The sequence below is a fragment of the Ictidomys tridecemlineatus genome, chromosome 6 (genome assembly GCF_052094955.1).
Source record: "Ictidomys tridecemlineatus isolate mIctTri1 chromosome 6, mIctTri1.hap1, whole genome shotgun sequence".
In the NCBI taxonomy this organism is placed as follows: Eukaryota; Metazoa; Chordata; class Mammalia; order Rodentia; family Sciuridae; genus Ictidomys; species Ictidomys tridecemlineatus.
The window spans coordinates 142,528,085-142,553,529 of NC_135482.1; the positions used below are offsets into that span (position 1 = coordinate 142,528,085).

Consider the following 25,445-nt stretch of genomic DNA (forward strand, 5'->3'; position numbering starts at 1 on the left):
AACATAGTAGCAGAGGAAAGCAAATTCACTCTGTTTTAGGGAAGTGGAATTTTCATCTTCTCTGCTCTTGTACATCAGAGTTCCAGGGTTTGGGCCCTGTAGACTGTTGGATTTATTCCAGGAGTCCCTGAGGCCCTTGGCCTCAGACTAAGAGTTACAATATCAACTTCCCCTATTCAGAGGACTTTGGACACACTTTGAATTCATTTTTGTACAGAGAATCAACATTCCAGACTTTCATGTTTTTTGGCTCTCAGAAGGAACTGGAGGAACTTCTTGGCCTCTAAAATTGCATAAATTCCCACATTCAATTCTCTATATAACAACTATCTATTATCTATGTATTTTTCATCTACTTATGCATTCATCTGTCTCCTGTTTCCTGAATAATTCTTGAATTATAGAGGAATCATTATCAATTATCTATGGCCAAAATAATACTGTGTAATAAATAATCACAAGACTTCCTTGACATGAAATCATAGCCAATTATTTCTACTCACAAGTCAGTGTAGTGGTTTTGATTTTTTTATTTATTTTTTTGCTGAGTGAGCTGGCTTGCTGGAACCCATCTGTAATAGCTATGGTTCAGCCATTATTTAATCCTACTGATATTAAATGAATTCTCTCACATGTCTGGGGCTTTGTCTAGAAAGTTAGACAGACTTGGTTCTACTTGGTGCATCTTCTTTTATGTACATGCCTTTCAGACTTTGGTCTCAAGATAAAAAAGCAAAAAAGAAAAAGAGAATGTGGCATCAAGACATCTTCTAATAATTAGTCTCAGAACTGAAACATCATTTCCTAATAGTCTATTATGTAAAATAAGTTACAAATTTAGTCCAGATCCTAGGAGTAAAGAAAGAAAGTGGAGCATTTGATGTGAATACCTAAAATGTCTCATTGCAAATAATATGGACAATGGAGTTGGTTGTTGGGTAGGTGAAAAATTAGGACCATTTTTGCAATCAGTCTAGCATATGCAAGACAATGGTAACAAAATTGTTACTTTATTATAGGAGGTAATAAAAGAAATTCCCAAATGAATCTAGAAAGCTGTCTAAGTTGATGGATCACAGAAGCTAAGATAAACTAAGAGAGCTATTTATTATCGTATTTCTTATGTTGACTATGGATATAGTTATTTTAAATTGACACCCATGCAGATGCACACAGTTCCATGTTTCTAAGAATTTTCATATATACTTAAATTTCATGTAATCATACATCCTGACAAATGTAATATTTAAAATTATTTAACTTTGCTGTATTTTGCTCTATTTTTTTTTAAAAAATTACTGGTTCATTAGAATTATACATTATAGTGGGATTTACTGCTACACATTCATACATATACACAATAGAATAATACAATTTGGGGGCTGGGGATATGGCTCAAGCAGTAGAGTGCTCATCTGGCATGCGTGCAGCCCAGGTTCGATCCTCAGCACCACATACAAACAAAGATGTTGTGTCCACCAAAAACTAAAAAATAAATATTAAAAAATTCTCTCTCTCTCTCTCTCTCTCTCTCTCTCTCTCTCTCTCTCTCTCTCTCTCTCTCTCTCAAAAAAAAAAAAAAGAAGAAGAATACAATTTGGTCAATTTTGTTCCTAAGTAACTCCTTTTCCCCCCACTCCTCTCTCCTTGGTCTCCCCTTTCTCTACTCAATTGGTCTCTCCTCAATTTTCATGAGATTCTCCCTACCCCCCTTTTTATATTTTCTCTCTAGATCCCACATGAGAGAAAATATACAACCCTTGACTTTTGCAATTTGGTTTAATTAGCTTACCATAATGCTCTCAAGTCAAAGCTCCAATTTTTATAAACACCACCCTAGTACAATCTACCATCATCTCTCACCTAGACTTAGCACTTTCTTCCTAAATCTAAATATAGTTTACTACACTGAAGCCAGGGTAATTGCAAGAAAGATGAGAAGGAAGGAAGGAAGGAGGAAGGAGGGAGGGTAAGAAGAAGGGAGGGAAGGAAGAGGGGACAGAGGGTAGAGGAGGGGGGGGAGAGAAAAGAAGAAATAATATATACATACATGAGAGAATTCAAATATTGTCTACTGCTCCTAAATATATCCTCTTTTGTATCTACCCCAAGGTACTTAATGAGCTGTTTTGTTTTAGTTATTAAACTGGATGTATTCACACTTTTAAAAATTTATTTAAAAAAACAAATGACAGTGGAATGTATTACAATTCTTATTGCACATACACAGCACAATTTTTCATATCTCTGGTTGTATATAAAGTATGTTAACACCAATTACTGTCTTCACACATGTACGTTGGATAATGATATCCATCACATTCTACCATCCTTGCTAGCCACCTGCCCCCTCCATTTCCCTCCCACCCCTCTGCCATATCTACAGTTCATCTATTCCTCCTATGCTCCTCCTTCCTAACTCACTATGAATTAGCCTCCTTATATCAGAGAAAACATTTGGCATTTGTTTTTTGGTGATTGGCTAACTTCACTTAGCATTAACTTCTCCAATACCATCCATTTACGTTCAAATGTCATGATTTTATTCTCTTTTAATTCTGAATAATATTCCATTGTGTATATATGCCACATTTTTTTATCCATTCATCTACTGAAGGGCATCTAGGTTGGTTCCACAATTTATCTATTGTGAACTGTTCTGCTATGAACTTGATGTTGGCTCTGTCCCTGTAATATGCTGTATTAAGTCCTTTGTGTATAGACTGAGGAGAGAGATAGCTGTGTCAAATGGAGATTCCATTCCTAGATTTCCAAGGAATCTCCATACTGCTTTCCATATTGGCTGCACCACTTTGAAGTCCCACCAGCAGTGTATTAGTGTACCTTTTCTCCTGCATCCTCTCCAACACTTATTGTTGCTTATATTCACAATAGCTGCCATTCTGACTGGAGTGAGATGAAATCTTGTAGTTTTGATTTGCATTTCTCTAATTGTTAGCAATGATGAACATTTTTTCACATGTTTGTTGATTGATTGTATACCATCTTCTGAGAAGTGTCTGTTCAGGTCCTTGGCCCATTTGTTGATTGGGTTATTTGGTTTTTGGTGCTTAGCTTTTTGAATTCTTTATATACAGTATATATTAGTGATCTATCTGATGTGTAAGAAGTAAAAATTTGCTCCTAGTATGTAGGCTCTCTATTTACCTCACAGATTGTTGTTTTTTGCTGTGAAGAAACTTCTTAGTTTGAATCCATCCCATTTATTAATACTTGGTTCTAATTCTTGTGCCATAGGACTCTTAAGGAAACTGAGATATTCTGTTTTCTCAGGGTAATTAAAATATTCCACTCATTATTCAGATTTTAGATAAGTCTATGTTTTCTTTAATTCTTTTGACTGGTTTGAATAGAAACCATGCTCTACATTTGTACAGATTCTCATTGTTATTAAAAATATTTATTGCAGTATAAAATTAGAATTTGTATACTTCTTTAATTAATGCTTGCTCACTACCATCACCTCCTATAAACATGCTATACTGTGCACCCTTCCCTAGAAGTGATGAAAAAACTGTTCTGCTCATCATTTTATTTGCCTAGTCAATGCCTAACACACAGCAAACACTCAATACACTCAGTGACTGGATACCATCTATATATACTTAAATTTCCAAGATTAGCAATGAAATTCTCTTTTATTAAAACATAGACTTTCAAAATATAATTATTTGGTAGAGATATTTAGCAGTTGCTAAATAAATTTGAAGTAGTTGTTAAATATTTTATACTCTGCACAGAGCCACTAAATGCATGATGGCTATCTGTTGAGAGCCACAGCCAAAGGGGCCCCAGCAAACTTCCAGCTGCCAGCAAGCTTCAGACTGCCCCAGCAACATCTAGCTGATTGGCTCCTCTGCGGTGATGTTCATTGGGCTGTTTCCCTGCCCTTCAGACTGCCAGCTGATGATTGGCTCACAGCTGCCCCAGCAACATCTAGCTGATTGGCTCCTCCACGGAGCTGCTCATTGGGTGACTTCTTTGGCTCTGCCCACGCAACCCAGCCAATCAGCCTCAAGAGGAGGAGGATTGTGGGAGGTTGAGAGGCTGGTGTGGGGGAGAGAGGCTTGTGGAAGCCGGTGGTGGCAGTTGGGCTCTGAGGGTTTTTCCCTGGAGCTGTTTTGTTTGGCGTTTGTAGTTCTAAAAATAAAGTTAGTTTCTTTTTGACAAGTGGCTCCTGATTTGTGCCAAGCCAGACTTCGGCATTTGGTGGCCCGTACGGGGAGCAACTGAGGGTAAGTAAACTGCTCGCCCCTGAGGGCAGGGCGAGAGGATGGGGAGCCATTCTAAGATTCCTCTTTTGTTTTGCTTCATTTTTGTTTTAACTTGCCTGTCCCTGGAGATGAGTGAGAGGGAAGAAAAACCACTCACATCTGGGGAAAAACTATTTGCGTTTGAGGAACAGATAGGGAGAAAGGACGGATGCATATGTCAGGAGGATAGAAAGGCTGTTATAATGATTTTGTGTGGTTCCCTTTTTATTGGATTCTGTCTCGGTTTTGTTTGGCGTCATCTTGTTGGGTTGTATTATAGTAGAAATACGGGATCAGCAATTAGTAAAAAACAAACCGAAAGAGTGTTAAGTAAATTGTTAGAGGAAGGAAGCTTCCCAGTAAAACCAAGAGCAGTCAGGGCATACGTTGATGTAATACAAGAATATAGCCCATGGCTTTTTAAGGAGGGGTTGTTAGATATATCACAATGGAACCATCATGGTGAAGATTTAAAAAGAATAGAAAAGAACAACCCGGGGACTCTGCCAGTTGGCACATTGTCATTGTGGACGTTGGTATCTAGTTTGCTTAGTCCAAAGCCTTCAGTTCAGACAGAGGTAGAGGAAGAAGAAGACATATTGATTCAAGTAGAAGAGGAAGTCTCTCAAGTTAGTCAGACAGAGGAAAAGATTCAAGTAAAAGCTCGAGCTAGTCAGAAAGAGGAAAAGATTCAAGTAAAAGAGAAGGTCTTTCGAGATAGTGAGACAGAGGAAGGAAGTTTAGAGCAGAAAAATCTATCAGGGGAAAAGTTAAAACAGGTGACTGCTAATAAGACCCTTTTGTTAGAGAGCGTAAGTGTCCAACCAACAGCACCGCCTCTACAGGAGACTGCTACTAACAGCATTCTATCACCAGAGGGCGTAAGTGTTCAACCAACAGCGCCACCTCTACAGGAGACTGCTACTAACAGCACTCTATCACCAGAGGGCATAAGTGTCCAATCAACAGCACCACCTCCATATGCTAAGAGACTCCCAACCCCCGCAGTTGATAGTTTGGATCCTGAGACAGGATCTCAAGTATGCCCTGTATTTGAGGTAGGAGGGCAGCGAACTTACCAGGGTTTAAATTTCAAATCAGTGAAGGAGCTAAAAGAGGCTGTAGCAACCTATGGTCCTCAAGCACCCTTCACTGTAAGCTTGGTCGAATCCATTACCAACTTAAGCATGACGCCAGCAGATTGGGCTAGTTTGTGTAAAGCTGTGCTAAATGGAGGACAATACCTGTTATGGAAGGTTGCCAATGAGGAATTTTGCAAGGAGACGGCTAGTCGAAATGCAGCAGCTGGTTATCCTCAGAGAAATCTAGATATGTTGTTAGGAAAGGGACCTTATGAGGATCGGCAGCAACAACTTGCATATGATCCTGGTGTATATTTACAAATTGCTGTAGATGCAGTTAGGGCATGGAAGTCTTTACAAGAACCTGGAGGTTTACAAGGTCAATTATCTAAGATAATACAAGGAGCTAATGAACCTTACGCTGAATTTGTAGATAGGCTTATTCAAACAGCTACCAGAGTTTTTGGGAATACAGAACAAGCAATGCCATTTATAAAACAACTGGCTTATGACCAAGCGAATCGTTGGTGTAGAGATATCATTAGACCATGGAAACATGAAGATTTAAACACATATATTAAATTATGTAGAGACATTAATGAACAAGGGCAAATTGTGGCAGCTGCAGTAAAACAAGCTTTAGATGCCAGAGACATTAATGAACAAGGGCAAATTGTGGCAGCTGCAGTAAAACAGGCTTTAGATGCCAGAGACATTAATGAACAAGGGCAAATTGTGGCAGCTGCAGTAAAACAGGTTTTAGATGCCAGAGACATTAATGAACAAGGGCAAATTGTGGCAGCTGCAGTAAAACAGGCTTTAGATGCCAGGCCAAGAACATGCTACAATTGTCAACAAACAGGACATTTTAAAAGGAATTGCCCCATAGGAGGAGGGTTTAACAAAACTAGGTATCAAACAAGTAGAATACCGGGTATTTGCCCACGATGCCGTAGAGGGAGACATTGGGCTAATGAATGCCGTTCTCAAACCACCATAGAGGGTACTCCATTATATTGGGCTAATGAATACCGTCCTCAAACCACCATAGAGGGTACTCCATTATCAAAAAACGAACAAGGACAAGGTGTTTATCCACAATATCGTGGACAAAGGCATCGGGCTCCGTTGCCAAAAAATGGACAGGGGGCCCCAATGCTCCGGGGCCCCAAACCACAAATATACGGAGCACTGGAGGAACCCAGCAACCCCAGCAACCCCATCAGGGTAGTGCCCAGCACATCAGATCCCTCATCAGACAAACCAGAGGGAGCGCAGGGTTGGACATCTGCGCCTCCACCAAATCAGTACTAACTCCAGAGATGGGAGTTCAAATCATTCCCACAGGGGTAAAAGGACCTCTTCCCAAAGGAACAGTAGGCTTATTATTGGGACGCAGCTCTTCTACTCTAAAAGGACTTTTGATAAGTCCTGGGGTAATTGATTCCAATTATGAAGGTGAAATAAAAATTATAGCCAGTTCTCCAAAGGGTATATCAGTAATTTCACCAGGAGATAGAATAGCACAGTTACTAATAATACCAAGCCTACATGATAAATTTTCCAGTCATGTTGTAGAAAGAGGTTCCAAGGGATTAGGCTCCACAGGTGTAGATTGGGCTATGCTTTCTTTAAATTTAGATTCTCGCCCCATGCTAAAACTAAATATTCAAGGACATGAATTTAATGGGCTACTGGATACAGGTGCAGATCTTAGCATCATCTCTCGTCAAGAATGGCCAAAACATTGGCCATTACAACAAGCCACTCAATCGCTTCGAGGCCTAGGAGTGGCGACTAATCCCGATAGAAGTGCAATGCTATTAGATTGGAAGGATCCTGAAGGATGTGAAGGAACTATACAGCCATATGTATTGGATCATCTTCCCGTAAATTTATGGGGACGAGATGTCTTAGATCAATTAGGTTTGACATTAACAAATAATATCAATCAAAATGCACCCACTATTATGGCTAGACAAGGTTTTAGGAAAGGAAAAAGATTAGAAAGACAAGAACAATGTATAGCAGCACCAATACAAATAGATCAAGGAACAGACAGACATGGGTTGGATTTTCACAAAGGGCCACTGAGACAATAAAAATTACATGGAAATCAGAAAGACCAGTATGGGTTCCTCAGTGGCCCTTGACTAAAGAAAAGACACAAGTAGCCCATGATCTGGTCAAACAACAATTAGCGGAAGGACATATACAACCTTCTGTATCTCCCCATAATACTCCCATTTTTGTCATCAAAAAGAAATCTGGTAAATGGAGACTACTGCAAGATTTAAGAGCCATTAACAATGAAATGGTCATTATGGGACCTGCTCAATCGGGGATTCCTCAATTGTCTGCTTTGCCAAAAACTTGGTATGTTTTAGTTATAGATATTAAAGATTGTTTTTTTTCAATTCCAATTCATCCTGAGGATAGTCCACGTTTTGCATTTACTATCCCTGCACTAAATCATGAAGGTCCTGATCAGAGATATGAATGGAAAGTACTCCCTCAAGGGATGGCTAACAGCCCAACTATGTGTCAAATTTATGTTAACAAAGTAATCCAGCCACTTAGAAATCAAAATCCTGAACTACAAATATTTCACTATATGGATGATGTGTTATTGGCACACAAAGCTAAAAACACATTGCTAGAATGTTATGCCACACTTACAAACTTATTAAAAAATTATAATCTAGAGATAGCAATAGATAAAGTGCAATTAAATTTTCCAATTAATTATTTAGGAGTTCTATTATCCTCAACCATGGTCCGTCCACCAAAAATTCAAATACGAGTAGATCAACTCAAATCACTTAATGACTTTCAAAAGTTATTAGGAGATATAAATTGGATAAGGCCTTATCTAGGTATTCCAACAGGAGAATTGGGACCTTTATTTGATATCCTAAAAGGTCCATCAGATCCAAATTCACCCCGAATGTTAACGCCTGAAGCAAGAAAGGCATTAAAAATCATTGAAACATATATGGAAAATATGCATTTGGATAGAATTGATATAAGTTTGCCTTTATTATTTATTGTACTACCAACAAAATATATTCCTACAGGAGTATTTTGGCAAGAAGGTCCATTATTATGGATACATTTATCTTATTCTCCTAACACTATTCTTACTAGGTATCCTGAGGCTGTAGGACAATTAATACTCAAAGGAATAAAAACAGCAAAGGCAGTGTTTGGAATTTCTCCCCATAAAATTATTACTCCATATACTATGAATCAAATTGATGAATTAGCTAATGAGTTAAATACTTGGGCAATAATAATGTGCAAATCTAATGTTTCATTTGATAACCACTTACCATCTAATCCTTTATTGTCTTTTTGGTCATTGCATCCTGTAATTTTTCCAAAAATGACAAGAAAAACACCTATCATGAATGCTCCAAATATATTCACTGATGGGTCAAATAATGGTACAGCAGCAATAGTTACACCTGATCAAACTTTTACATTTTTAGTACCCAAACAATCAGCTCAAAAGGTAGAGCTTAATGCAGTATTACAAACTTTTGTGATGTTTAAAGATTCTGTATTTAATTTATTTTCTGATAGCCAGTATATAGTTAATGCTATAGTATCCCTTGAAGATGCTGGTAGAATTTCCCCTTCTTCTACTGTTTTCTCTTTGTTTTCCACTATACAAAGTTTAATCTGGGACAGAAAAGATCCATTCTTTATAGGACATATCAGGGCACATACAGGATTGCCTGGAGCCCTTAGTTTGGGCAATGATTTAGCAGATAAAACTACACGTGACATACATATTTTCTCTATACTAGAAGAAGCTATAAATTTTCATGAAAGATTCCATGTCAATGCTAATACTTTACAAAAGCGTTTTAAAATAACTAAGGAACAAGCTAGACAAATAATAAAACAATGTCAAAATTGTGTGACCTTTTTACCACAAGTTAATCTTGGAGTCAATCCTAGAGGATTGATGCCTAACCATATTTGGCAGATGGACGTCACACACTTGCCAGAATTTGGAAAATTAAAATATTTGCATGTTACAGTTGATACTTCTTCTGGATTTTTGATGGGCTCCCTTCATGCCGGTGAAAAAACTAAAGATGTTATAGCTCATTGCTTACAAAATTTTGCCACTGTGGGCATTCCAAAACAGTTAAAAACAGATAATGCCCCTGGTTATACGTCTACTTCTTTTAAACAATTTTGCTCATCATTTGGCATTACTCATATAACAGGAATCCCATACAATCCACAGGGTCAAGGCATAGTTGAAAGAGCTCATCAAACTATTAAAATGTACTTATTAAAGCAAAAAGATGGAATTGGGAAGGGGTATATATTCCCCAAAGATAAACTTAAAATAACCCTTTTTACTCTAAACTTTTTAAATTTGGATTCATTAGGACTTAGTGCTGCAGAAAGGCATATGTGTCCAAAAAATGTACATAAGCCTAAGGTACTTTGGAAAGATATTCTAACAGGACAATGGAAAGGTCCTGACCCAGTAATTGTCTGGAATCGGGGGTCTGTTTGTGTGTTTCCACAGGAAGAACAGCAGCCGATTTGGATTCCAGAGAGATTAACCAAGGTTCTGACCCAGAACAGCAGCCGATTTGGATTTCAGAGAGATTAACTAAAATCCTGACCCAGTGATTGTCTGGAGTCGGGGGTCTGTTTTTGTGTTTCCACAGGGAGAACAGCAGCTGATTTGGATTCCAGAGAGATTAACTAAAGTGATTTCTACAGACCAAAAAGAAGATGATTTAGCTCAAATCCATAATAGCTGATATCCAAAACTCCAATTTGGCTATCCTTACATCTGCGACAGAACCAGGATGCTTTTTTCAATATCTATTTTATTATTGCCCTTTCCCATATCATGAAGTTCTATTTTATTTTTTTGAGCTCATACAGACCTAGGTTAATGTTTTGCTGATCAGTTCTATTTTTTTTTGACTATAGAGTTTTTAAACATTGCAATAGAGATTTTACCTGTAAAAAGTTATAAGGCCTTTACTATTATGTTATGTGTTGTATGTATTATATTATGTGTGCACACTTGTGTTTTGTGTTATATGTTTGAATGTACGTATGTCCAATGTATGTATTTCCATATATCATATATGATGAGCGCTCATGAAAAGATGGATCCAAATATTTTTTTTTTATTCACGTGATTTAAATGGTTTAATTTAAATTGGGTAAATAACTGTTAAGAATTGTTTTAATATGTAAACAAAAAAGGAGGTTAACAGATCTGTTTGTTTACTCTCACCTTTCGTTTTCATTATATTTAATAATTCTCTTCACTATAATGTAAATTGTTAAGAAAATTGTTTTCTTTTAGTGCCTTCTGAAATGTTACCTAATTTTTTCTTTAGCCATTATTGCCAGAATTTCTATCTTCAGATGAAGATAATATAAATTGTTAAGAAAATTGTTTTCTTTTAGTGTCTTCTGGAATGTTACCTAATTTTTTCTTTAGCCATTATTGCCAGAATTTCTATCTTCATCCCAGTGCCGATGAAGATAATATAAATTATTAAGAAAATTGTTTTCTTTTAGTGTCTTCTGGAATGTTACCTAATTTTTTCTTTAGTCATTATTGCCAGAATTCCTATCTTCATCCCTGTGCCGGTGAAGACAAAGATAAAACTAATCTACAGTTTCTGCAATAGCCATCACTGAACTGCTTACAGGACTTGCACTGAACTGCTTACAGAACTATGTGTCACTTATATGCATTGTGAACTATCTGTTGGTGCAGCGACTTGTGGTAGTGTTGGGGTATTTTTGCTGATGATATCATCGGTGGTACAATTTTCCCAAAAGGAGCCGTCAATTGACTTGGTATATCTTCCTCCCTTCTGCTTGTCATGATCATTCAGCTAAAATTTGAGGGTCAACAGAGGTGAGGCAAAGAACCTCACCCCCCCCCCCCGCTGAGACCTCTCCACAGGTGTGGCTGTATACTGGACCGGTAGTCAATGACGGGTAAGATCCAATTACAATGGTACCAACCTAAGACAGGAGGCTGACGCCCTGAGGTCAGCTCATCCGAAGACGGGTAAGGACCATATGTATTGGACAACCTAAGGCAGGCACGGTCCATAAGCCACATGCTTGTTGTTTAAACAGAGAGGGGGAGATGTTGAGAGCCACAGCCAAAGGGGCCCCAGCAAACTTCCAGCTGCCAGCAAGCTTCAGACTGCCCCAGCAACATCTAGCTGATTGGCTCCTCTGCGGTGATGTTCATTGGGCTGTTTCCCTGCCCTTCAGACTGCCAGCTGATGATTGGCTCACAGCTGCCCCAGCAACATCTAGCTGATTGGCTCCTCCACGGAGCTGCTCATTGGGTGACTTCTTTGGCTCTGCCCACGCAACCCAGCCAATCAGCCTCAAGAGGAGGAGGATTGTGGGAGGTTGAGAGGCTGGTGTGGGGGAGAGAGGCTTGTGGAAGCCGGTGGTGGCAGTTGGGCTCTGAGGGTTTTTCCCTGGAGCTGTTTTGTTTGGCGTTTGTAGTTCTAAAAATAAAGTTAGTTTCTTTTTGACAAGTGGCTCCTGATTTGTGCCAAGCCAGACTTCGGCAGCTATCCTAAAGAATCACGCTGGACTTTTAAAAAAATTGATGTAATACTTTTTTTTTATCAAGTCACTGAAAGTCAAAGGTTCATTTGTTGCTAAAGCATAGCTCATCTGATTTTGTCAAATACACATGTTAATATTCAAGCTACTTAATATTCCAGATGTAAAAAAATTTGATTTGTTATTTTTTTGTTAAAAAAGAACAACATCCAAGTATATTTAAAGTCTACTTCAGCATCCTTCATCTTTAGTTCAAAGATTAAAACATAATATTTGAAAGAATAATAAAGGATGGAAGCAGTCTAAACCCATTTTCTCTGAACTGAGTAAATAGACATGACTGTGATAAAGAGGTATTACTGTCAGTTGTTAAACCAACTTTACTACATTTGTTACTCAGAGTAATAAGCTCATTTAAAATCTCTATTGTCACTTATGTCTATATTTTTTTTCTAAAGCTATTCGGTAACAACTCTTGGCTTTCTCTTTGAGGAGAAGTTGATATGAATCAGTGTGAGTTCCACACCTAACTTTCTCCAGCCTGTGTTATGCTCTCTGTTATATTAATTACTTACCTTCTCCAACATAGGCTATTTGTATTTTATCATATTCTCTATTAAAGAATATATGATTTTCCTTATATAATTCTATCATTTCTCTTAGTTAACTAATTCTCATTTCAATCACTGTGGATATAGGAAAAAATCTGTTAGTGCTTATTCTTCAATTTTTAGATGATGCACTTTAGTATTTAGTACAGAAATCAAATATGGAAGATGATTTTTCCCCTATTTTATTCCTATGGTCTTATAAGATAGAAAAAGTTGCTTTCAGTAGTCTATATATAAAATTATTCAGAACCATTTAGATTTGTGTAACTTGAATTTCACTTTCCAACTTGAATTCTGAAACATAGAAGTTAATGTCTACATTCATGTCTTGCTTTTTCTGAAAAGTTAACCCTAAATATGATTTAAAAGAGGCAAAATTAAGATTCAGTGAGGCCAGAGTTTTATGTTGAGCATCTGGCTGGCTGCAGTAGGCTAATCTTTAATGTTCTTTGGAATGTTTTTGTGTATTAAAGTATGGTATTTTATTCAGCTAGGAAGAGGAGAAAGTATAATTGTGTTTTCATGATTCTTATAAGGTATTTAACATGTCAGAAGACTCTTTATATAGTCTAATTCTTTTAATAACTTCACATTTTATTAGTGAAAACATAATTCTAAATAATTTTAAATATTTTTAAAATGTTTTAATACATTTTAAAAATATGGTTTTGTGACTGATGATAAATGACTCTATAAATTAGCTGCCTCCACTTTGATTCATAGTATTCATAGACACCAAAGTTTAAACATTCTGCTATTTACATGTGATTATTCATGTTATAGTTAGTGTTGTTTAAGCTACTTCAATATATAAAAGGGAATAAATTTAAATATCAAAATGTTAAAAAGTCCATTCCCACAAAAAAAATGTACATTGACATATAAAGGATAAATCTTTGACATGAGAATTTATTCATAGCTCTCTTGTAAATTTACATCAAATCTCAATATTAAAATAGAAATAAATAATTAACCAACACTCAGAAGGAAATGTGCCCTTTAATAATATTTTAGAGCTGTTAATTTAAAAAGCTGAACATAAGCATTTCTATATTTAAAAAACTATGTATTCTGTCTTAAATATAGTTGTTATTATATGAACTCAAAGCAAAGCCAAAATTCAAATATTTTGTCTATTGCAACATTTGTCCTCTTTGTATAAAAATAAATCAGTAATCAAAATTATATAAAATAAATAATATCTCAGAATCTTTTTGGAGCATTTTCCTCAAGTGAAAGATGTCTAGTTGAAGATTTGTACGTGTTTCTACAAGTGCTCAACTTGAGGAATTTCTAATAATAATGAGGGGTATGGAAAAGGTAGTCAGACTATGAACATAATGTTAATGAATCCTGTGAAGTACAATTTTGTACACTCAGGGTCAGTGAAATATTATGCTATCCCACAACCTTATACTACCATTTTAACCTGTTTTAAGCTTTTTTTTTTTTTTTTTTTTTTGCTTCTAGTGCTTCTAGTGTGCCTTCAACCGCAACATTCTTGACAATTCTGAGGACTGATTTGGACTCAGCAGAGCACCTCAATGCAGGCATAGCCAACTATTCAGCAGTTATTCAGCTCTACTGATCTTGAAGGAGCACTCTCATATATGCAGGGCTTTGGCAGGAAAAAAAAATACTGGACAGACTTAGTTATGCCTGATACATTTCTTTTAAATAGCACCCAGGCTTTGGTTGGTAGATACAAGCAGAAGAGCTGAGAAAGTAGAATCATGAAATGTTTGTAATGTGGAGACTTAAAACAGACTCAGCATTTCCTGATATTCTATTATGTAAAACGAGATGGGAGGCTAGTCCAGAGTCCAGGGGTAAAGAGAGAGAATAATCATTTAATGGGAGCAACTGAAAGGAAATTTAGTCTCCTTTCAAGCCATGATCATGTATTTGCTATATATTCAGCTCAGGTAATATAATCAACATGCTATTATAGGTTGTCTACTTCCTACTACTGGGAAATCATCTTTAATTTGACATCGTTTTCACCTATATAATTTAAAAGATTAAAAACAAAGATCCCCAAATTTTGAAATGTTTTTCTAGATGACAAAGTTGCATCTAATCAATTATTTCCTAATGTACATTCCAGTTTGTCTATAATATAAATATTGATATATTTGGACCCAAACACATGGAGACTTATGATTACAATTTATAAATGGTTACATTTTTATAGATATTCTTATAAGCAGTCAGAAATGGTTACAGTGGCTCTGTAACTTTACACTGCAAGGCTTTGAGAGGCATGAAATCTCAGGCTTCTCAATTAAAGAACAATATTATTATAACTGATCACTCTTCAAAGTGAAAATCTGATTAGAAAATGTATATATACACACACACATAATTTCCCTAAAATATGTAAAATTAAAAGATGTAAACATGGATTCTGAGTTTTGTCTCAGGCTATTAAAACTTGTAGAAAAAAATTAATTTAAGATCTTGATATCATGATTACATTTGTAGAAAATATCTGATAAAGGAATAGTTTAGTCATTAATTGGTTTTATTTATCAAAGCAGCACATAATATCAAATTAGAGCCCTCTCAAAACATGCCATGTATGTGCCTTCCTAACACATATGGTGCCTTTAATTTGAACTTAAATCTGCTAGGGAAGACATTTTTTATAAAATGATCTTTTCAATCAGTGTAAAAATAGCATTCAATGCATCTGTAAATTGAAGCATGGACTGGAAGAAACATGTTAAGTTTTATAGAAACAACTTTCTTTTCTAAAAAGCATTGGGTTTTATTTAAAATATTGAGAATTCATAGTATTGTTCTAATATGATAAGAATGAAGTTAGTAACTGTTGCAATAATAAAGTGGTAACTGACCTTTATTAAAATCTTACTACATGAGAGACACTGAGCTAAGTACTTTAAATACATTTTCACAATTTTATCTCAGTGATTTGAGGAGAAATATGCTATTATTATTATCATCCCTAGTTTGCAGATGAAAATGATAGTTAATAATTAAATTATATACCATAAAACCAAAGATATTTTGTATGAATAAGACAATATCCTTTTTTGATGGATATTTATGGTTTTCTTCATTTGTACCAACTCCTAATTTTTTAAAAAAATTCTATAGTTTGCTGATTAAAGTTTTATGTTATGCTTTTTTACATTTACAATGTTTTTATTGTAAAATAAGGTCTAATATTTTAAAATAAACTTTCTGTTACAGAATTATACCTGTTACTTGTTGGAAACAGGTAACTGAATTGGGTACAGTTTACAAATATGTGGCTTTTTGCCTGAAGGAACTCTCCAATGGGCCTAAGAAAGATGGAAAATAAATTTAGGAAAGATGGAAATAAATCAGAACGTTGTTATCTCACTGGCATTGGGAATTAGAGGATTATATTTGTAAACTGCACACCTAGTTAAGCATGGAAAATGCCAGGAAGAAATCAAGGAGATACAAATTTTCTATATAAATTTCCCCAAATCTTTTCCTGGTTGTACACAGGCTTTCAATATGTTCCATTGCACTAAACAGACATCAATATAGCTGGAACGCTAAACCAACTTAATAATGAGTTTAGTTACTGCCTACCACAGGAGATGCAGAATTTAGAGTTAGGTCTGGTCAAATTTTCTATATCACAGTAAATGTCAATACGGTTCAGAGGAAAATAACAGAATGCAGCTTTCTCCTAAATATTATTCATAATGACCAAGATATGAGCAAACATAACTAAACAGTCAAGAAGCAGAAAATTTTGGCATAATTTTCCAATGGAAAAAATATAAAATATCTCCCAAATCCACCAAAATATTAAATATTCTTCTAGAAACATTAGAAGAGCTATTATAAATATAATCTAAGCATATCTGAACTTATAATAAATGAGTGAATGGAGAATTGATGTAGAAACACCTAAAAAGAGGTAGATAGAAATTGCAGAACTGAAAAGTGAAATATCTGAAGTTAAAAACTTTTTGAGAAAAATGTATGAAATGGCCTTAACAATAGAACAATCACTGCAAATATATAATCAATTTATCTAAAAATAGATCAAAATGAAAAATATAAAGAGATTTTGTTTTAAAAATTGCAAACCTATGGGATGATGACCAACAGTTTAAGGTGTGTTCAACTGAAATAATAAAGCAATAATACATTTGAGGAAATAATAGTAATAAACATTAAGTCTAAAATAAAGCCCCAACTGAGCCAAATACTATATAAAAAAATCTACAGCATACTAATAATGATAAAAATACAAATGACGTTGGACATAAACAGCTGAAAAAAAAGAGAACGTCTTGAAAATAGAGAATAGGGATCCAGTAATGATGAGAAGAAACAATAATAATTATAAGGGACTTACAATCAGAAATAACAGACAAGGAGATAATGGAAAGGCATCTATAAATTAAAGTTAACAAAACTTGTTGTGGTGTAAATTAATCAATAAAATCAGTAAGAATATAAGTTATAGGTTATACATTAGTAAAAAATATAGATTATGGATATGGTAAGTGAGATAAGATGATTATAAAGCAAGAAATAAAGCAAGAACTGTCATAGACAGGCCTAAGACTCCATTTTGCTGCCTTTTATAAAACATCTGTTACAAGAGCTGTTTCTGAGAAACTGAAATGAAAGTTGTTTTCTCATAAAAACTGTTTTTCTGTACTTTGTATCCCACAAATTGTACCCTACTCAGGACGCAGCAGTGGTCATGGTGAGCTACATCCTGGGTTTGAGTGCATTTGTGGGTCTACATGACTTTCAAATAGATTCTCGCCCCCACCAACCGCTGCTCAAACTCAGGATATGGTTGTCTAGCACCTGCTTGAACCCAGGAATATGGTCAACTGAATTGCAAAGATGGTTGCTTTTTCTAGCTTCTGTACTTACTTTGCTCACTACCTGGAAAATTCCAGTCCTGCTTAGGGCTCGCAGGTCCCATTAACTATTGTTTTAATTTCTGTGATTGGCTTGCTTACATGACACTAAACAAACCACTGAGTTGTTGTTTTGTCCATAAATTTTCAAAAAAACAGACTAGGAAGCCACTCTTCTCCCACAGAGCTTCAGTCTCTACAGGTAGGTGGGTGATAGTCCCTGGCCAGACAAATAAAGCTCTCATTGATTTGAATTCTGACTTAGAGTGTTTTCTAAACTGGCTCCCCATAACAAAGTGTCAACAAAGGATTCAATTTTTTTTTTCATGTCAAGCCAGTCATAATGGCAGTTATCAAGAATATAGACAACAATAAATGTTGGCAAGGATGTCAGGGGAAAGGCACAAGGCATAATCATACATTTTTGGTGAGGGTGCAGATTGGTGCAACCAATCTGGAAAGCAGTGTGGAGAAACCTTAGAACACTTAGAATTGGGTCACCATTTGACCCAGCTATCCCACTCTTCAGTCTATACCCAAAGGACTTAAATTTAGCATACTATAGTAACGCAGCCACATCAATGTTTATAGGAGCTCAATTCACAATAGCTAACCTGTGGAACCAACCTAGATATCCTTCAATAGATGAATGGACAAAGAAACTGTGGTATATATACACAATGTAATATTACTCAGTGGTAGAGCACTTGCCTAGCACATGTGAGGCCCTGGGTTCAATCTTAAGTACTCCATATAAATAAATAAAATAAAGATATTATGTTCACTTACAACTAAAAAATATACATTTAAAAAATTAAATAAGAATAATCACAATATAGTTTCTAAATGGCACTGTTTCAAATTATATAAAGTAAAAGTGAGTATACTTAAAACAAAAATAAATAAATAATGCACAATTGTATTTAAATATTTTAATGCCTCTTCCAAAGAAATTAGTAGAAATAATGCCAACAAATCAATATGAATATAGAAATGTGAACAATATTATCAACTACCATGACTGAGTTTCTACTAGAGGACATGAATCCCCAAATTAGAGAGCATACATTGTTTTAAAGTACAATGCCAATGGTCTGTAAAAGTAAATATTTAAAGAAATAATTGTTAATATTCTTTAAAGGCTAAAATATTTCAAAATATGTTAACTTCATTAAAATAATCAAATTTTCCTTGTTTCAGGAAAACCTCAAATTCACAAACTAAAGCGTCTCCATTCTATCTTATCATAAAGTAACACTGTTAGCAAATTCTCAAGAGCTATTTTTGACTATTTATTCAAACAATTTTCAATTGTTAATAAGCATACTTTTACTCTTTTATACTGTTTAAAATGTCCAAAATTGTTGACACAATTCCCTGTAACGTATAAAATAATTTCTGTTCAACACTAGTTTTCCCATTACTATGTCCAAAAATACCTAGATTTACCCAGAGCTTTCATCATCAAATAATTTTATTCAAACAAAAAAAAATAACTTAAAATTTCTCTTACATTACAATAAATCAATTTCAGCACTAGGCTTATCATCACAATATAGTTAACACCTTTTAAGCTTTCGATGGTTTCTAATAATTATAAGATTTCAAATAATTACCTGTTATTCTTCAAAGAACACTGTAAATGCATATTTTCTTTTTATTTAGAAAGCAAAAGTGATAAGATAGCTCAGATGATTCCAAAATACCCTGGTAACTAGGTTTATGAACCATTAATTTACATGTTGACTCAAATTTCCATATATTAATACTTCTCAATTAAAATATATTTTTAAAATACCATGTGTGACCTGCATAGATATCAGATATAGAATCAAGTATTTAAATTGTATTTCAGAAAAGTATTTAAATTGTATTTCAGAAAAATTTACAGTTTTGTGTATTAAAAACAAGTAAGAGTTCTCTATTTGATAGACATATATTTGCTCACAATTTCATCAATTACATAATGATAGGTTGAACATTGTTATGATGAGTCACATGATATGAGTTTATTAAACTAAACCAGTATATTTTGAACCTTATTGTCAGGAAAAGTATTGATCCTGAATCATATTAATTAGCACATATGAAGCTAACCAAAGCACATGCAAGAAAATACTTGGAAGAATATAAGTATTAGGAAAACCCTTCATAGATAATACAGGTTGTATATGTTGAGAAGGTAGAACAAAAATAAATACATAAAAAATTCAGCCAAAGTAAACTAAGAGAAAATATCCAGCTGTGAAAAAGTGTCATCTATTTGAGTGCAGAATGTAATTGAGGAAGGGAAGAGGCTGGAGAATCTGCATGAGCCAAAATAGAAGAAATCAACTGTTTGAAATAGAGAAAATTATTTCTGATAATTGTGTTCAAATTTTCCTCTGGAAATCATTCCTCTTGACACTTCACCCTTAAAAGTAAATGCAATTCATATGGACCTTTATTACTATCTCAGTAATGTAACAGGTGCTTTTGAGCTTATGTTCCTAAGCAAAGCAATTGGTTCAGAGTATGGTCACTGACTCATTCAGAGACATTCGGACAAGTTATTTTTTTTTCTTGGATTTTGGTAAAAATCCACACTATTCCTCATAGAACTTTATCTGAAAATATTTAATTTTTGAGCTAAGTATGATTTTCTTGAAACCACCAGGCAAAGGTTTATGTGAGAAGTGAAGAACAGGGGAAACCAAGTTTTGAAATGAAACATTTTGATTTAGTTTCTAGGTTAATTTGTAACTTAAGTCAATTATACATCTTTAGTTTTTAAAATATATTTATTAAGCAATTTTAATTGCCATAAAATGATTAAAATGAGTTTTAAAAATTAAGTCTTTTCTCTTTCTGTGAATTGTCAGAACAATGTAAAAATAATATCAATCAACCCTCATGAATTCTTTGTTCCTAAAGTTAAATGTCATAGATTCCTAAACATTATGATTAAGATAAAAAAACTGGATATAAATGACAATTAATGGCTATCTGTACTGAACACACACTCTGATGAAGTACCCATAAAATAGTCTAGTTAAGTAGTTAAGCAAAAATATTCCAGTTAAAGCATCAATTTTAGCATTTTAAAGTCATTGTTGTCCCTGCCACTGTCATGATTTCCCTAAAATCAAAACAGTCTGATACAGGAGCGCTGATCTTGGGGCTCTATATACTCCCAGAAGGATGTCTGACTCAGCTGGCAATTAGTTTGATTACATATATTTTTAAATATGCTAAGGTGAATTATCAAATGGTTCAGAATTACATAGCATACAGTATCCAAAATTATGGCTCTGATGCTTTTAGATTTACATTAAAAAGTGTCATTCACATTCATTGCACACCCTACCGTTCCCACAAGACAAAAATCACTACCGATTCAAGTATTAAGGATTAAAACTTACCACTTGACCAAGCCTTTTCCATGTGCAAATAAATCCCTCCTGACAAGCAGTTGACTATACAGTCTTCAAGAAAAATTAATACAGTCAGTCTTTCATGTGCTATCTTCTTACAGATCAGTGGCTCTAATAAGGAAACATCTTCCCTAGGAGGACACAGGCCCCTTCTCAAAGTATTAGCTGGGTCCGTTTTAGTAACTAGATTCAGTCTGTCACTGCTCTTGCTAGAAATTGGTCCCATGCTATGGTTTCCCTTTTGTCTTTCTTTTGGTGCCTCTCCTTCCCGTCATGCAGGGAGAGTTGCATATTTGATGAACAGGGAGGCAATGGCCCCATCCATGACATTACTTTTGCTGCTCCCATGGGAGCACCACGAAGTGGGGGATGGCTGTTGGACTGAGGTAGCAGAGGGGGTACAGAGTTCCAAAGTGTTGTTACACTGTTCTCATTACTTCCAGGGGGAGGACATGTGGCATTCATTATATTTGTGTGTATTCTTGCTCTTGAGAGGGGTTGTTAAGGGCAAAGGATGTCTTCCTTAAGGTCCCACAAACAGCTGTGTGTCCTGGCACACTGAACCAAACCTGTATGTGATATTTACAGGGTGGCTGTCAGTAGAGTTCTGCTTGGACAGCCAGACTGTGTACTCTTTGCTCCCTCCCTGCCAAAATGAAGAAAGTCCTGGAAGGCCTCATCACTGCCACTAAATTCCATAGGGTCGCTTTCTTCTATTGCTGGTAGCATAGGGATTGAATGTCACAACACTGACCCAGGATTTGTGCCCATGGCCTCTAGCTATCACAAGCAGTCTACAAAGGACCAGACTGTCACAAGTCATTCTCTCCACCTGTCACAATGTACTTGCCTTCTGGGGTCCTGCACATACATCACAAGCCCCCAGTATATTTTTTCTTCATATCCTGAAGCTGAGTCAAACCTGCAGAAACCCATCCAGGCACACCCATGCTAAGTACTTGCCATCTGGGGAGAAAGCAACCTCGCTGAGGGCTCCCTCGCCCACCATCCACTCAAGGAGAGGGTTCCTCTTGGATTTGCTCTTGCAAGTGTGCACGCAAAGCTCTCCCCCTACTTCAGAAACTGGTAGTGAGGGGTTGCAGTGGCACAAGAGTGCTCCATATTATAAATGTGGTCACCCGAATGGGCTAGTAGGATAATACCTTCAGAACCTGGCACCCATTTGTCATAGGTTACACGTACCTTTTCTATTAATCCTTCCTCATTAAAATAGTTGGCTCCTTTCTTTGTTGATCAGGTCTATAAGGTAAATTGGCCTGCAGAAAAGCCCACTAGGAGACTGACACTCTCCGCTGTGGCAGTTAGGTAGTTAAAGTCATGACAAGTGTTCCTTTGTGTATCCTTTTATCTATTGGTTTACTGAAGTCAGCAGTGATTACAGCTCAGAGGTAAAGTGTGTGCTTAGCATGCACAAGGTCCTAGGTTCAATCTGTAGCATCCTTGTGGATCCCCTTATAGATACAGAAGTCCCTTCCCACTTGGAAGCAGAGGCGGTCGCGGCTGCCAGACTGGTCCTTGAGGTTGATGAAGGAGACCACATAGGGTTGGATCCCTGCGAGTTGAAGGGCCTTCGGTTGGGCTGGCTATACTCCGAGCGTGGCAGCAGTTTGTGTGGACTTTCCCTGGGAAGTAAATAGCGTCTTAATCTTGTTCACTTCCTTCCCTCCACCCGCCACCGCCATCTTGGAAAGCAACGTTCATCCTCACCTATGAGCCGAAATCTCGCGCACCGCGCAGGCGCCATCCCGGCACCGCGCAGGCGCCCTCCCGCACACCCTACATCTTTAGTTTTGTACACAACTTCTCTTTTTATTTAGCCAGTTTGTTTTGGACCGTGTGGTCAAATTTATTTGAGACATTTAACGTTTAACATTGTTCTTCCAAAAATTGGGCAAAGTAAACTAACTTAAAAATTATAGTATTAATCTGCTTTGTTATGGTTTAGATATCAGGTGTCCCTCCAGTTAATGCAGGAACCCTCAGAGGTAAAACAATTAGATTATGAGAGCTATAACCTAATCTGTCCTTTCTAGTTTGAATGAACTAACCAGGTGGTAAATGTATGCAGATAGAGGTTTAGCTGGAAGCTGCGGGCATGCCATAGAAGCATGCATCTGCCCTACTGCCCCTTCCATTTTCTGTCTGCGTCCTTACTCTCATGAAGGCAGTGGCTTTCCTCATCTAGATGCTTCCCTGATGATGTACTGCCTTGGGCTCAGAACAGTGGGGTTGGCTATGTATGGACTGAGACATCTGACACCATGAGCTCCAGTTAAACTTCTCTTAATTTTTCTTGTTCCGTATTTTGATGACATTGAATTACCTCTGTGATATTTCAGTCAAAGAAAGGAAAATGAGAGAATAGTGTCTGTTTTATACTATAGAAATACAAGAACTATTTTAGAAAATGGCACATGGAAACTATTTTTTCACCATGTTAACTAATGATCATGGTAGATAGAATAATGATCCCTCAGGGTGTCCAAATCCTAATCCTCAGAATTTGCTTCATAGAAAAACAGGACTGTGTGGATTTGATTACCTCATGGAAATTTAGAGGAGGAGCCTGGTTTGTATTATCTAAGTGAAACCAATCTAATCACAGAGCTCTCTAAATGTGAAGTTTTCCTTGCTAGTCACAGAGAAAGAAGCTTTGAAAGATAGTTAGAGATGCTACCTTTCTGATTTTGAAGACAGATTAAGAAGGTTGGAGGACAAGGAATGTGAATGAACTCTAAAAGATGGAAAAGATAAATTCTTCCCTAAAGCCATCAGGAGAAGAGCATAGCTTACCAATACCAAATTTTAGCAATATGACATTCACATCAGAATTCAGACCTATATGTTATAGTTTAAGGAATGGTTGTTGCTTTAAGTCACAACGTTTATGGTAATTTGTTATGGTTTCAATATGAAATGCACAAAACGATCCTTCCTTTTGCTCATTTCCCTGTGTTCTTCTTTAAATCATTGACTTGACAACTAACTTCAGTGGAACTTCATAACTTAATCTTATGCTTCAGAAAAGATAGTCTAGCCCACTACCAAGAATGATATAAACCCAAGAACCAGAAGAACATGCTGTGGAAGAGTAAAAGGTAAACAAGATCAATTATAGTCTTGGGATAGTGAATAAAAAATGGAACATAATCAGGTTTAAAATGTTGATTATCTCTTCTACTAGTTTCAAAAGTAAACTTCAAGGTTAAATAAGCTATAGCCTTTTTCCTATGTTAGTCCTCTAATCAGCCATCAGTGTTCTTTCCCATATGCCTATACTTGATACCCTCACTTATGGTACACCAGACCATAAAGGGATCACTGGACAGCAAGAAAAGATCTTTACATTTAGCTCTGATGACTAGTATTTTAATTTTCCTTCTTCATTTATTTCTTTCTTCCTCCTCCTCCTCTTCCTCCCCCTCCTCCTCCTCCTCCTCCTCCTCAGTATGGTGTAGAAATCAGCTGGGGAGTTTTCCAGATGTTGCCAAAGGGTCAAGATGTTCTTCAAGTAGATATGCTGGCAAACTCTACTCAAAAAGTTTAGATTCAGAAGGATCCTCCAAACTAGACCTGATCAAGGTGCAAACAACCAGAAACATGTATAGATGGTCCTTACCTTACAATGGATGGATCAATTTGTGATTTTTCAACTTCATCACGATGTACAGTTGGTAGACATTCAGTAAAAATAGTACTTTAAATTTTGAGCATTAATCTTTCCCCAGGCAGCATCAGAAATAACTACTCTCCATCATGAGGTGAACAACTTATTTTGTACTATTATGTCTTGTAGGTTAGATGTATTAAATGCATTTTGACTTATGATATTTTATATCTGCATTGGGTTTTTATGGACATAGCACTACTATAAGTCAAGGAACATCTGTACACAGAGGGTAAAGTTTGATTTTGAATAGTATAAAAGCAACAATCATCTAATTGGAGGGAAGGCATTTCCTCAGCATCTCAAGATAGCAAACATTATTGTATACAAGACTCCAGATATTTCCCATCACTAGTAAAGCAGGACACCATTTTAGGCTGAAAAGTACAAGGAATAAGAGACCACCTGAAGGAGTCTCAAACTTTCTTCAAGATCTCTAAAAACAAAATTCAAGAAAAAGTCTGTGAGATCTCTGTGAATAATATCTAAGTCTGTCAATCAATCTGCCATTATATCAATTATATCAAAAGAAGTATATGTATAAATTAATGAGTGTTCTAATAAAACTTTAATTAAAAAATAAGAGGCAGGGCATGGACAAAAGTTTTTCAAGACATAAAGTGGAAGACGGAACAGTTTTTAGATATTTAATGACTATTAAACTATATAGGACAATTTAGTTCCCTGTACTTTGCTCCCTTCCTAATTAGTGTATCAGGAATAAAACTAGAACATAAAAGCAAATTAAAAAAATAATTTTCAGTAAAAGTTCATTTTTTGTGTGTTGTTATATAACTGCAAATATTTTTTTTTTAAAGAGGACAGGATAATATGTGAATCAAAATGCTATAAATGTGTTACTCTGTATAAAGAATAGATATTGTTCAAATTTTATTTTTC

At 35.8% G+C, this 25,445-nt stretch overlaps 2 pseudogenes; both read right to left on the reverse strand.

Moving 5' to 3' along the window:
- Positions 1 to 20,827: 20,827 nt before the first annotated feature.
- Positions 20,828 to 22,254, reverse strand: LOC120883653 (WD repeat-containing protein 20 pseudogene; annotated as a pseudogene).
- LOC101954741 (WD repeat-containing protein 20 pseudogene) lies at positions 22,101 to 22,560 on the reverse strand (annotated as a pseudogene).
- Positions 22,561 to 25,445: the final 2,885 nt, after the last annotated feature.